We start from the raw sequence: 14,916 nt of genomic DNA, 5'->3' as shown, positions 1-14,916 counted from the left end.
AAAATTTACTACAAAGCTATAGTAACTCAGAGAGCATGGTACTGGCATAAAAAGAGATGCATAGACCAATGAAACAGAATTGATAACCTAGATATAAATTCATACATTTACAACCAACTCATCTTCTGCAAAGGTGCCAAGAACACACAATAGAGAAAGGATAGTCTTTTTAATATATGGTGCCGTTAAGACTGGGTAATTGTATGCATAAGAATGAAACTCGACCTCTACCTCTCACCACACACAAAAATCAAATCAAAGTGGATTAAAGACATGAAAAAAAATTGAGGAAATTCTTAAGACATTTTTTTGCATAAGGTCCCAAAAGCACAGGCAATCAAAGGAAAAATAGACAATTGGGATTACACCAAGCTAAAAAGCTTCTGCACAGCAAAGGATACAATCAACGAAATGAAGAGACAACCCACAGCAAAAGAGAAAATATTTGCAAACTACCCATCAAACAAGGGATTAATAACCAGAATATTTAAGAAGCTCAAACAACTCATTTACAGAAAAAAAGTCTGATTTAAAATAGGCAAAATTTAAACAGATATTTCTTTTTTCTTTTCTTTTCTTTTTCTTTTTTTTTTTTTTGAGACGGAGTCTCGCTCTGTCTCCCAGGCTGAAGTGCAGTGGCGCGATTTCGGCTACTGCAAGCTCCGCCTCCCAGGTTCACGCCATTCTCCTGCCTCAGCCTCCCGAGTAGCTGGGACTACAGGCGCCCGCCACCGCGCCCAGCTAATTTTTTGTATTTTAGTAGAGACGGGGTTTCACCGTGGTCTCGATCTCCTGACCTTGTGATCAGCCTGCCTCGGCCTCCCAAAGTGCTGGGATTACAGGCGTGAGCCACCGCGCCCGGCTTAAACAGATATTTCTTAAAAGAAGATACACAAATCACTAATAGGTATATGAAAAAATGCTCCGCATCACTTATCAGAGGGTCCAATTCTTGCCATTATAAGAGTTCAGTGTCTAAGAATACCAACGGTACAAGGTTGATGAGTTTTGTTATTGTGATTGTGGTATTAATATTAATATTAATATTATTTTACTGTTGCTTTTCCAATGTTAGACATCAGAAAGACATAAAAACAGAAGTTGACTGAAATTGCAAAAGTACGTTCTACTTTTTGTTGTATTTACTTTCCTGAGCCACATAGTCCTTGAATGGACAATACTTGAAGGGAAACATCTTGGAGAAATTTATTGTTTTGGGAGTGATAGGACTACAGAATAAGGACGGTTAAAAAAGAGAAGCAGGCCGGGCGCGGTGGCTCAAGCCTGTAATCCCAGCACTTTGGGAGGCCGAGACGGGTGGATCGCGAGGTCAGGAGATCGAGACCATCCTGGCTAACACGGCGAAACCCCGTCTCTACTAAAAAATACAAAAAAACTAGCCGGGCGAGTTGGCGGGTGCCTGTAGTCCCAGCTACTTGGGAGGCTGAGGCAGGAGAATGGCGTAAACCCGGGAGGCGGAGCTTGCAGTGAGCTGAGATCCGGCCACTGCACTCCAGCCTGGGCGACAGAGCGAGACTCCGTCTCAAAAAAAAAAAAAAAAAAAAAAAAGAGAAGCAAGAAACTATACCAGACAGAGAGACAAGTTGTAGATTCCATCCCTGGAGGGAAACCAAAACAGAGCCCTAGAAGCCAGAGAGAGAGCTCATCTCAGGGCATAGAGGACAATTCTCGAAGGCAGGGCCAGGGAAAAGGTGACTATTTAATGATGAATGGCCCAGTCTGCATCCTGCCTTGGCGTAGGAGAGTAGGCATGTACAGGCAACCATGGAGAGATTTTTCTTCATCCTTTTCCCATTTGCAAACAGCTTTTCTTGGATTACACGTTAGTAATCAATAGTTCACTGAATATTATATTGGCATTTGATCCAATCCCCTAACCATATTTATAATATGCAGCATGAATCTCAGAGCTATTGGCAATACCTAATGTTCATTTTTCTCAATTGACCCAATATCCACTTTTGAATTAAGAAAAATGTGGAGAACAAAAGCAAGGACCCTTCCTAAAAGCAGTGCTGAAGGACATTCTCATGAGGATGAAAAAAAAAAAAAAAAAATGGAAGTAAGACTTGGCTAATACCTCCTCTGTCTCAGGTTTTTTAAAAGTGTTATTCTTGAGCATTTCAAATGAAGATTGAAGATGCTTTTTTCACAAGCTCTTTGAAAATTGTTTCTGAATTGTATCCAGTTCGTATTAATTTAACATCCAGCATTTTTACCTTTGTGTTAGTAAAAAACACTGAACATATTGAAGTATGTGCTATTGCATTTGTCTATGTACAATTACTGCAAAAATAAATTAATAAGGGACACAGTTTTTTTTTAGATTAAATATGGGTAGTGTTTCAGCCAAACAATCATTCTAAAAGGATTTTATTCTTCAAAATTTGAAAACAAGTACATCCAGCCTTTTATTAGATTATCAACGAAAAAATTGCATGACTTTTTACATAAATACATAATTACAGAATATCACATAATAAACATGATATTCTGCTACAGCTAATGACATATAATCTACTACATAGCTTTCTTCAAACATTTCTGAAATGTAATGGAAAAATAAATAATTAAATAGAAGTTAGCTATATAACTGAATAAATAGCTAACACATATAAAAACAGATCATGTCTGCCTGCTATGGAAAAACAAGGGCAGTAGTTTAGATTTTATTGCACTGCATGTGATTACAATAAATTACATTTTAAGTGTACATAGTATGTTTGAGGAGAACTAAGAAAGATTAGCTTTACTTATATGCAAAGCAGACTATAACCCTAGAGGGAAGACTCTAAATGTTCTAGAAGCCCCCTGTCCTCAAAGAATCATCCATTCATTTGGTGTTGGTACCTAAGATGCTATTATATGAGATTTGTTGCCTTGGTTAAAGGTGAGGTTTTATTTTTTAACGGTTTGCCCACACTATATTGACAATTTTTGCAAAGTGAAATTGCACATAGTTAGTCAATATGTGCATGGTTAAACAATCAAATTGCATAAAAGGGTTTATAATGAAAAGCAGCAAACCTGTGCACTGCCCTCATCTTGAAGGTCTAAACCCAGGGCGAAGGAATTTTAACAGTTGCTCTTTTTAATTCTCTTGTTTGTTGTTTTCTTAATAATAGATGCTGACATCATTCCTGCTTTTTTATCAGCGCTGACATTCTCTATGAAGTTCTTACTGTCATAACTGGTAATTGAGCTCAATCTTACCACCACCTGTCCCAGCAACTATATCAGGATTCCTGACCCACTGGCTGCCTCCACAGCCTTGGAATGTGATGCGTCGTTCATTTGTCCCATGGGGCGTCCACCTCTCCCTCATTTAGCTTCGTTTCTCCTTCCTGACCATAGTCTTTCCAGCTGGGCAGTCACTCTCCTTTTCAGCTGGAGCTGCCTCGGCATGTTTTCTAAGCTCTGTCTCCATTCAACGTTCCTCCATTCGCTTTCCCTCTCCCAGAAATAGACCAAGCTTCTCTCTGCCTCTTGTTCTATTCTGTTGTCTTCCTCCTATGGGCTTTATTCCAGTCATTCTTTGCTACCACTTTAATGGAAGGAAACAAGGAGAGGGAGAAAGGAAGGGAAGAAGAGATGTATGTATTTTGAATGGGAATTCCAGGCAGAGGTTCTTAATGCAGGGCATATACATTTTTCTAACGGCGGGTTCATGGATGTAATCAGTTTTTCACAGAAGTCTGTGATATTCGAAAGGCTCTCTCCCCACACAGTTAAACTGCTTATTATGGCCAAATAATCAAAAAGGGGAAACAATCATTTAACTTTATAATTTTTCAAAGTGTGGACTTCATATGCCCTACATCATTAATCATGTAGGTTTCTTATTCCAAATACAGGTTCTTGGCCTTACTGAGTTAAATTACCCAGGCCTACCTGCCCTCCCCTCCCCATCTCCTGGCTAAATATGCATGTTTCACAAGCTCATAAGATAATTTAATATTATGTATAACAGAGATACAGGTGATTTATAATATTTACATACTTATTATACATAAATATGAAATATATATTATTTGTAGGCAAAATTATAGATGATAGGCCTCCTATCAAAGTTTGGAAGAGACAGATAAAACCTTAATGTCTGCCTACTTTAATCATATATGACATAACTGAAACTCTTGATGGTTCCCACTGAAATTTTGAAATATCTGTAAGGTTAAATATTTTTGCAAGCAGCATCTAAGTGCATCATCTATAAGATGTAGCATCGAGGGGGCTGAAATTTGCATTCAATGCCCATCTATCACAACTTCTGTTTGTTACCACTTCCTCAAACTCCTGTCCACCATTCTACAAGTATAAATATCAGAAATGGAAATTGAGTTTTCATGATCTTTTTTAAACAAGCATTTTTTAACTGCTTCCTATGATTTTTTTCTCCTTTGGGTGTTTTCAAAATTGATTTATCAGTAGAAAGATTTTCAGTTCCAGAATTTTGTTAGGTATTAAGGTCGGGCTAACAGGTCAGTTATTCCCACGTACCTTCTATTTCATTTTCTCGATTATCCTAATGTTCCAAGCTGCTCAGTCTTCAAATTGTCCATGCAATAGTTTCCTTTCTAAAATGTAGCTGTTGAACAGAGAAAGAACAGTTCCAAAATGACAGCATAAAAATATAGAGGAATGATTTGTATAAAACTCTAATTGTCACTTTGCATGACATTTTAAAGGCATTAAATATTTCAGACCCATTAAGAAAATTGTTATTATTGTACAAGTCACTTTAAAAGAATAAATTTACCCACCAGGCTGTTAAAGCCAAAGTATTTCCTTTGAACAGTGAATAATCCGTAGTGACGTCCTTATACTTTTATACTGTAATTAGAATTAATAACTTAAATGTTGCAAATATTGCTTCTAAATAGAACTACTGCTGTGTATTTTGTGAAGCTGCTCCTTCTTAGGGTTGGAGATCAGCTTTTTTGGCAGCATGATTCATTTCCTGGCTATATGCTTTATTGTTCTGACTTACCCAGGAAAGGATGAACAAAATTTTGTAGGGCAATCTATAATCCTCACAGGTATTAAATTCTGTCAGTGTTTTTTTCTTGCGCATACATTTCCACTCCGTTGTGGCAATTCTCATCTTCATTTTGAGGCTTCTCTATTCTAGATGTATCAGCTACTAATTGAGCATTTAGCGCTACACAGATATGATGTATACAGAAATGCATTCAAGAAAAGATCAAACCAGGAGGCTGCCTATCTGCAGTTGGACTTTAAACTGCTTGCTTTTAATAACTCTTAAATATAGATCCCAATGTATAGGCTTGGTGTGAATATCATTAAACCTTTCCCACTGTTCCCTTAAGCTTTGAATGTTCACTGATCTGTGAAGATAGCAAACGGATAAATAAACTTAGACCTGGCAAATCAGAGAGATTTTAGAAATAGAGCTAATCTTGACTTTTTCTTTAATGCAAAGATTTATGTTGCCTGGTATATTTATTTTTTTAAAAGAAGAAGACAGAAATTAAAATAACACACATAAACTGACTAGCATTATTTTTTAATGAATTAACAAGTGGTGGGGTTATTAACGTGTATCCTAGCCTGCTTGTCTTTCCACCTTCATTTCCCATTTGCTGGTAGTTGCATGAATTTTATTTGGCCTGAACCCCAGAGTACAAAAGAGAGGCAATGAAGAGAGAAGGCACCAAGGGAGAGGGACCCTAAGGGCTGAGAAAATTGTTCCCGCCACTCACTTTAATCCATGTATTGTTTTTCTGAACCTTCCTTTCGGTGAGTGTTCAGCTATGTTCAGTGTTGCCAAAAAGCAAGGAAGATGAACCCTAAAAGGACTCTTTGGCTTGAGGCAACCAGAAGCCACTGGTGACCTTGTGAAATCAGGTCCTGTAGAAAGGTAAGGATACAGTTCAGATGTCTGCTGGGTGAGTCGTGAAGGGGGACGCTGGGAAGGTTAGGAACTGGAATTTAGTGGAAGTGGGCCAGTCTGTTAAGAAGCTCAGCAACCATCGCTAGAAGTGGAGCTCCTCAGGGCCCTGTTTACCAAGGAACCTCCTAGAGTTGTTCAGTGCACAACCTGAACAAACAGAAGCCGGGACCTAGTATTCGTATTGTTTATTCTTTGCAACACCTAACACAGAACGTATCTGACATTGAGAGCTAATGAATGGTCCCTGGATAAGTGAAAGAAAGAACATACATAAAGGAGGGAAGAAAAGAGTTTTACAAAGAGTCTATTGATAAGAACCATGTTTATATTTTGAAGGTTATATAGCGTTTTTGTTCAATTTTATTTTGAGAATTAGGCAGAGTTAGAAACAGTAATAATAATAATACAACCTTGTACTAGCATGAAGACTGATGGCTTATAGAGTCTTTTTTTCATATTCATTATCTATTTCTTCATGGAAAAGTGCATCATAGGACAATTAGGAAATAATTGTAAATTCAAGAACATTGAAGGTGAGGCTTGAAATAAAAATGTAGAAGTTCTTAAAGTAGATTTCTAACTAATGTTAACTCATGATGTTGTGTAACTAAAGAGAAAGACTAAATTACACCCAGGAGTGGCCCTGGATCAGAATGGGTAAGCAGAAGTACAGCATATATAGCCATTTATACATCATAAAATCATCCTGTTTCACCACAATTCCGTGTGTATCTGAGCTGTGTACAGCTCGGTGTAGTATTCTAGGCTTCCTATTTAAAGTTGCATCAGAGAGCAGAAATTTTAAGAATTCCGAGAAGAGATATATAGATTATTAAAGACGAAAGAAATAGGATCTACTATAAAATGTTCAAATGGAACTTTGGTAAACCCTTATTCATTGGTTTAGAATTCATGATGATTCACATAATATAGCTGCATAAGGGGAAGGGCTGATTTTAATCATTTCAATTGTAATTATCTTTAAGAAGAGAGATTTAAATTTGGCTCCAAGCATAACACCAGATCTTCATCAAATACTCTTTGGTTTATCTAGTTCGGCCTCCCTGAAGGGAAAGGGCATTCTAACAAAATTTTGGAGTGGTTAGTGCCTGACTTTTTGCAGCAAGGACAGAATGAAAAGAAATGCACCAACCCATTCAGACTAAGTAAGCAGTGGAGGAGTTCGTTTAAATAGCGGTTGTCAGAGGAAGTTATGGAATCTACTTCCCTGGAGAGTTTTTAAAATAGGCAAGGCACTCATCTTTCTGGGATGATTTCAGCCTGCCGAGTAGCTAAAGGACAGCCACAGACCCTCTCAGGTTCCCTTCTACCTCTACAAGTCTGTAGGCTAAAACAATATCCGAGAAGGCCTCTTTGGCAGGGCAAGCTACAGTCACCCAGGCTCATGTCTATCTATGATATTTTCTCACCCCATGGAATGATAAGTATAGGAAGAAGGGTGGGGTCGGAAAGATTCCTCAACCACACTCTGTTGGCATTGCCAAGACAGGCATTCCCTCTGCCAGCATTGACTGAATGCAAGAGGGATGCCAGTGAGTACAGGATGATCATGCTCGGTTGGATTTCATGTGTCCCATTGTCTTACGGTGTGTGGTATGTGTGTGTCTGAAAATAGGATAAGTAAAATGAACTGGAAAGAAAATTCAGTTAAAAATTAGGAAAATAAATGGGGAAAGAACCTGCATATTCTCTTGAGGTTAGACTGTAACATCAAGCATTCGATCCTAACATTTAGCATTTGATTTGAAAGGTTCCTTTTGGGTCCGAGGCCTATCCTATCCAGGATTGTGGTCTGTTGTGAGCAGATGGGGTTTCCCTCTTAGAAAATGAGCTTGGTTCCAGTTTCCTAGAGCCTTTGGGTAATGGCCGGTTGCTCACAAGAGCTGAGGAGACAGCGTAGCTGACAGGCACAGTCAGAGGCAGCTTTAAATATCACGCACCCTATCATTGGGTGGGTGGGAGTGTTGTCGCTCACCGTGCTTCCACTTCAACAAAGAAAGTGGTGAGTTGCCAGAAAACAAGGATGCTCCGTCTTAAGCATTATGCTGAATTCTTTTTAGAGAAGTGGTTCTTTAATGAAGAATTTTAGCCAAAAATATTTTCCAAATTTATTTAGAAAATTTATTTATCCAAGGAAAGTAATTTAAGCATTGTAGCAGGTAACTAGAATCTGTAGAATGAGAACAACTTTCTCTAACAAAAATCAATCTTCTTTATTCATCAAGTGGTCTCAGGTGCCCTGTGTGGGGTGGGGGCTTTGCCAATGCCACAGTTATGCAGGCTGCTCAGAGAAACACTGGACCTAGCAACCTACTGCCCAGCTAATTTATAACCAGGTGACAGGTGGTGAAACTATGATTTTGTTCTTTTTAAATGGTTCTTTCCTTCCCATAAGTGCTGCTTTTTGGAAAGGTCACTTTCGTTTTCTTTAGGAAAATGAGCCTTTTCTTTCTCTCCCAAATGCTAAGTTGATGCCCTTCCCCAGAAGTCTTCCTATTAATTGAGTTGGCCTGAAGGTCATCAACTATAATCAATATGAAGGGTTGCTGCGAGGTGCTAATTTACACTCCCAAAGAGGAATAGTGTCAACAATCAATAAAGAGGACAGAGCACTGGTAGATTTATGGCTTTGATTTTGAAAAGGTATGGGAATGCCCAGTGATGTTTTCCTCCCCCCCCGGTACTCCTTTTGAATGTTAATGCTTTCTTGAAGATGATTTCAGACACACTGCTAGGATACTGCCTCTACTCACTGAAGCAGAATCCTCTGAAGAGTTGCTGAGGCAGAACTGAAATCATGGCTCACCTCAAAGAAGCAGCAGTATTGGCCGTTAACGATGCCTCATACAGAAAGACGGTGCTCCTTTAACTCGGGGTTTTAATGGGAAGTTTCTAAGCCTGAAACAACAGCTTTAGACCTGGGGTGTGCCATCAACTGCCTTGCAGCTACCACTGTCTACTGCTTTCACACAGCGTGGTCGGGAAGAATGGAAACTAAAGAGGCTCGTAACTACCTGTAACTGTTCCATCAGGACATGGATCAAGTGTTTGTTCAGCCAGAGCCAGGTACTTGACCCAACCTGTATCTTTGATGGGCTAATTAAATGCTTTTCTCTAACTTTACAATGGATGCATGAGCAATCATCGCATACATGCCTTTCGGATCATAGTTCTGAATTTAGATCTAGGTGTTAGATAAGTCTAATTAAACAGTTGCTGGATAAAGTTGAGAAGAGAGGGGGTAAAATGTAATGATGCCTTTATTTTTAAAGCATGGTTAAGTTTATAATGTTATTGATACTGGATGAAGAAGTAGTAAAACAGGCATTTTTTTCTTTCCTAAGCTGCAGTAATTTATTTCTGAAAGCTGTTTGCCCGTTATCATATTTTTTTTTCAGTCACCTAAAACGTCCAACCTTCCAAAATGTAACAAGGATGTTCTGATTTGTTTACAAAGGATCACAACTCAACCACTCTTATTGATAGCGTTGACTGTCCTTGGCTGATAAGCTGTGTGCAGCACTAGCCTTTTGAGGTATCAGCAAGTAGCTGTTTTCACTAGGAAACACACAAAGAAAGACAAAGAAAACCAGGTGGAGCAATAGGGCTTATGATTTGAAGCTAAAAGTTCCAGTTTGCTAAGGGTGCCTTCTGATACCACTGGTTCCTGACTGAGCACCCTCATGGTATTTTCTGATGTTCTCAGCTAGGCAGCAGCCTTGCCCTGCAGTCCCTTAAAAATTCCTCAAGCAGATATTAGGAGGAAGATGAAGATGGAGAAGAAGTAAAGCTGAGATTGGGGCTGAGGCTGAAGAGAAAGGTCTCCTGTTGACCCAGAGCTTACAAGCAGCAGCGAGTTGAGAATAACAGGGTCCACTCCCAGCCCAAGCAGACGTGTCTGCAGGCTGACTTTGCAGGAACAAGCAGAGAACAGACTTCCCAGTGCAGCAGTGGGGGCTGGCAACAGTTCTGAAACTGCCTGTTGACATTTGTAGCTGAAGACATCCTCATGTTTATAAAATCATTGTTCGTAGGCTTTCCCCTAGTAGACTTGAGTCTATGTTTTGAGAGTATAAAATAATATTTACCCTTAGTTCTCCTGTGAATTTTGAAGCATCAGGGCTATTGAATTGGAACAGGAAGACTGTTCTTGGAAAAAAAAAAAAAAAAAACCATATAGACATTGCCGTGTGTTTATATGAGCCAAAAACAAGGGGAGTGGGAGGATTTAAAATCTATGAAACACCTAGAAAGAGCCAGGAAATCTTTACCTGAAGTTCTTTGCTGGTAAACAAGAGGGCCATGAATTATTTGAATTTATATGAAATATTTTGTATCTTTGTGTGTATATCCTGAATTTACTGTTCACTAGAATAACACACAGAATTTCTAAAAGATTTGTAGGGGAATAATATTTGCTTATGTGGTGATTCCATTGCTTAGATAATGAGGTGGCTTATGCAGATGGCTCACAATTGTGGTGGGGATGGATAACAGGATCATTTGAGAGATTTACACATCTAGGGTGGGTGAGTGGGTTGGAGAATGAAATGTACTTTGAGAGACTACAGTTATACAAACAGGAATGCAGCCCAGGCTTCCTTTAGTGCTAAAAGTAGAGAGGGATTCTATTTAGGCTCAGTATCAGGATGTGTATTACTTGAATCATTCAAAGCCGTGTTAACATTTCCACAGTTAACTTCAGAACTATTGCAGAATAATGCAGCATTTTGAGTAAGTTTGTCTCTGCCAGTCACTGCAAATTCAGTCCTGCCTAGCTAGGCAATTCCATTCCTGTTAAAGTCTACAGATTGGTCTCGCTACTCTGCCAGATAAATATAAATAAGGTTCATAGTATATCTTTGCAGGATAAAGTGTCCTGTCCGTCACATGTGAATGGAAACTGGACAAGCCCATGAGTGTCCTTGCTCAATGGATGGGCTGTTTTGACACCTACTTTTGAAACCACGTCAAGTCACGTAACTAGGTTTCTGACCCAGAAGTTTTAAAAATTAGGTACCTCAATTATGTGGTTTAGGAGTACTTAAAATACAGACAGCATTGCTTCATTGTGCCTTACAGGCCATTAACACCTGAGGGACAACACCTTCAGTTCATTCCAACATGCCAGTGAAAAACTTGGGATCTAACATCCTTTGGCGGTGGGGTGGTGGGGTGGGGGGCGCTACCTTTTGGTAACTGATTTTATAATTCTTGGCAGTTTATTTATAATTTTCATACCTTAGTGTGCTTGATCACATAATAGAAATGAAAATATGTATCATTTTGCACAAAATGGTGTAAAGAGAAAACACTCTTTCATCCCCACCTATTTATCAAACCCCCACTATGTGCCAGGCAGGACTACACAGGTACTGTAACTATTAATATGATCATTGCACCCTACTGCAAAAGGGTGGGCTCTTGAGTTGATGACATGTAGAATCAAGTCCCTGTGTGTGGCTCCACAGAACAAGGTGTCCAATGCACTTAAGTAATTCTGTTTCTGTCACTAAAAAAGAAAGAAAGAAAGAAAAGAGACATGTCATTGCTTTAAGATAATTTTCTTAAGAGAAAGTATTTTTTCCTTACTGTGAAATTGTATAATGAGATGCAAATGAAATAAAATGTCCAAGGGATCCAAGTCTGAGAAGGGTACATGTTGACATTAATAGTTTTCGTGTAAGACATTTGGATTCAGGATATTTTAAATGGCTGCCCTTCCCCACCAAAAAGTAGATTAGGTAAGAAAAAATTGACTTCTTAAATAAAAGGGTAACTCTTTATCTCTGGCTGATTTTTATAGTTCAGATCCACCCATCAACACGGAGGTCGAGGAAAATTTAAAGAGCCAAATAACTATGGCTCTTCAAATTACAAGATCTGTGGTTTTAATGTGTCATTGTGACTTGAACTAGCTGTGATTCTTTAAAACAAGACTTACTTCAAATGTGATGGTCCAGCACCTCAGTCCGGCTGGATGACTTGTGCTTTTGTTTTTCCTCTCTGCATCAGTTAGCTAGTGCCTTGGATTTTGAATTCAGTTCCCTGGACTCTAAGGGGTTGAAGATTTGATTTAACCTATATTTTAAAAGGCAATGATCCCAGAACAGCAAATAATTCCTCAAGGAGCTTATTGTACAAGGTGGAGATAAACGCCGTCGAGACTTGCACTGTAATCAGTGCTGCCACAGAGTACTGGTGATGTCTCTGGAAATGGAGTAGAAAACACCCCATCCTTAGTGAAGGCAGACAAAGAAGGCCCCACTGAGAAGTGGGTATTTGGTGTGAACCCTAAGGGAGGGAGAGATGGAAAGAAGAAGAGGAAAGATGCTTGCCTCATTATGCTTGCCTCCTCTCTTTCTCTCCACAGATGGAAAGAAGGAGAGGAGGCAAGTATTATGAGGTAGGAAACCTGGAGGCATTCAGGGCACAGCAGGTATTGGATCAAGTTGAAAAATAGACAAAATGAGGACATTCTCCACAGGTGTCCAACACTCAGTTACATGGAAGTTTATTCTGATCAACACATTGGCCATTTTACTGAGAACTAAATGTGATTTGGTATTGGCTCCTTCCTAAACTTATAAAAATAAAACTCCGATCTTAAAAATTCCATTGTCAGCGTAGGTCCTAATTTGTGGTCCAGAAAACATCTGGGCATCAGGCCCACAAGGGGATTAATGGGCTGTGGACACTCGGGTGCAAAGGTTTTCTGAGGGAAGAAGTGGTGAGATCTGGGCTTAGAAAGATGAATCAAGATGCAGTGTGTAGGAAGTATGGGCAAGGGAAGAGGAAAGCCACTTTGAAAATTTACTCAAACTAAAGTGAGCGGCTGAGAGTGCGAATGACCGTCGCTGCAATGACTGTGTCTGCTGGACTTCATAAGTAATTACGGTTGTCTTCTGTTTTTGTCAATATCACAAGGGAGCTTGACTCGAGCAAAGGAATGTATTATATGACTTTTGAAAAGGGTATCTTTTAATTAAGGTTTTCTTTAATTTTTCAGTATTAAAATTAGACTTTATTTCCTGAGCACCCACAAATGGACCTGACAAAGGGAAGACACAGATGTACTGTGTGATGGGGAACGTCTGTCAGGATTAAAATACGGCCGTGAGTAACTGTGGTCCTTCTTTATACTTAAAATAGCTGCCATGTGTTATTATGAAGATTTCTGAAGGTAGTGTCAAAATCCTTTGAAATAATAGACTTATGCAGATTTCCCTGGTCATCTAAAAGACAGATGTCATTATTCAGTTAAAAGCAACCTTGCACATTTTCTAAGAATCATTTTTACCAAAAAGGGACATTTTACTGCAAGACACTCATTTAAAAAATTTACATGTCTTGAGATATTTTTGTATTGTGGTAGCAAAATGATTACAATTATTTCTTTTTCTCCACCTTATAATAGCTGATGCGTCCTTCAACTTATACATGGTGTTGGAGCTTTCTATATGGATAAATTATTGATTAGCTAATTGCAGGTTTAAAATCAAGCAGACTCTTCCAGGGGTTTCAATCAGTCCTGGGAGAAATTGTGAAATAGTCAGCACTGGTTTCCGGATCTCTTTATCCCTTTAGCAACCATCTCCTGATTGTCTCTACCCACCATTCCTCATCCTTCCCCCAAGGCTGTCCAGTGGGCCCCCTGCTCACACCACCATGCCTGTCTTTCTGTCCTGTCCAGGAATCCCTCATTCCCAACAAAGTCTTCCTTCAATCGCCTTTCTACTTACCACATTTCCCCCTCCTTCAGGCGGGAACAGTCCTCATAAATTCCTGCTAGCACATTAATGTGCCACTTTCCTAGGTAAAATATTGCAATTTAATAGGAGACGTTGACACTTTGACCAAAAGCAGTTATTTTTATAGGAACGTAGGCACCACAGTGTGCTGGGGGATGAGAGGTTTACAACTCTCAATGTGCTACAGAGTTTAAAAAATTCTTTGACCTCTATTTGCTCATAATTTGGTATATTAGGAAAGGTTTGGTGATGAAGACATTGGAGAATACACATAGTTATAGTTTAGGAGGCTTCTCAATGCAAAGAGGGCTAACCCTTCCTTTGTACCTTTCCTTTTAATCAGTAGAGGATGGTAAAACTTCAATATAAAACTGATTTTAAAAATCATTCTAATACTTGGCATCCTCATGCAGAATCTGAGTCCCAGAGTCATTCCCAGGGTGGTTGAAGAGGCAGATCTGGCAGATAATCTGAATCAGGATGAATAAGTTATTTGCTGGAGTTTCTGGAATGGTTGCCTATCACTGCAGCCCCCAAATGAATGGTTTGCTCGCTCTAAATCCTGAGTTGTGGGTGAAGCCTAGAAAGTATGAGAGTTGATCCAGGAGAGAAGGATCTGGCATTTGCCCTGTATGGAAGAGAAGGCTGGGGAAGACTGCTCCTGGGCTCACAATGTTGCTCATCAAGTGGAGACCCCCCGGTGGGAAGGGAGGGACTGAGCAAAGTATCCCCGTACTAGTCAGCCTGCTTGTGCTGAGGAGGTCATTCTCAAGGACTCAAAAGGTTCTCTATTTAGTTGTTACCTGACTTTTTGGATTTCACAGATCCAGAAATCCTTATGTCAATTTATACCATTAATGGTCTTTTTTCTTCTTATATTTCCTTTTTGGATGATGTGGTGTTTTCCTAAAGAACTTTCTGAAAATGGCGGGGCGTAGTGGCTCATGCCTGTAATCCCAGCACTTTGGGAGGCTGAGGCAGGCAGATCACCTGAGGTTGGGAGTTCAAGACCAGCGTGACCAGCATGGAAAAATCCCGGCCTACTAAAAATACAAAATTAGCCGAGCATGGTGGCACATGCCTGTAATCCCAGCTACTCAGGAGGCTGAGGCAGGAGAATCACTTGAACCTGGGAGGCGGAGGTTGCGGTGAGCCGAGATCGCACCATTGCACTCCAGCTTGGGCAACAAGAGCAAAACTCCATCTCAA

General features: G+C 39.6%; 1 protein-coding gene across 1 annotated transcript in view; it reads left to right on the top strand.

The window, feature by feature from the left end:
• Positions 1-8,654: 8,654 nt before the first annotated feature.
• The window catches only part of CTXN3 (cortexin 3), a 9,795-nt gene continuing 3,533 nt past the window's right edge, over positions 8,655-14,916 (top strand). The window contains exons 1-2 of the mRNA XM_017860987.1: positions 8,655-9,022; positions 12,966-13,072. The gene's annotated coding sequence lies outside the window, so the exon portion shown is untranslated. The remainder of the gene's footprint in view (positions 9,023-12,965; positions 13,073-14,916) is intronic.

Source organism: Rhinopithecus bieti, unplaced genomic scaffold (assembly GCF_001698545.2).
Source record: "Rhinopithecus bieti isolate Rb0 unplaced genomic scaffold, ASM169854v2 scaffold_58409, whole genome shotgun sequence".
NCBI lineage: Eukaryota > Metazoa > Chordata > Mammalia > Primates > Cercopithecidae > Rhinopithecus > Rhinopithecus bieti.
The sequence above is the reverse complement of the archived record's forward strand: the minus strand, read 5'-3'. Positions and strand labels throughout refer to the sequence as shown.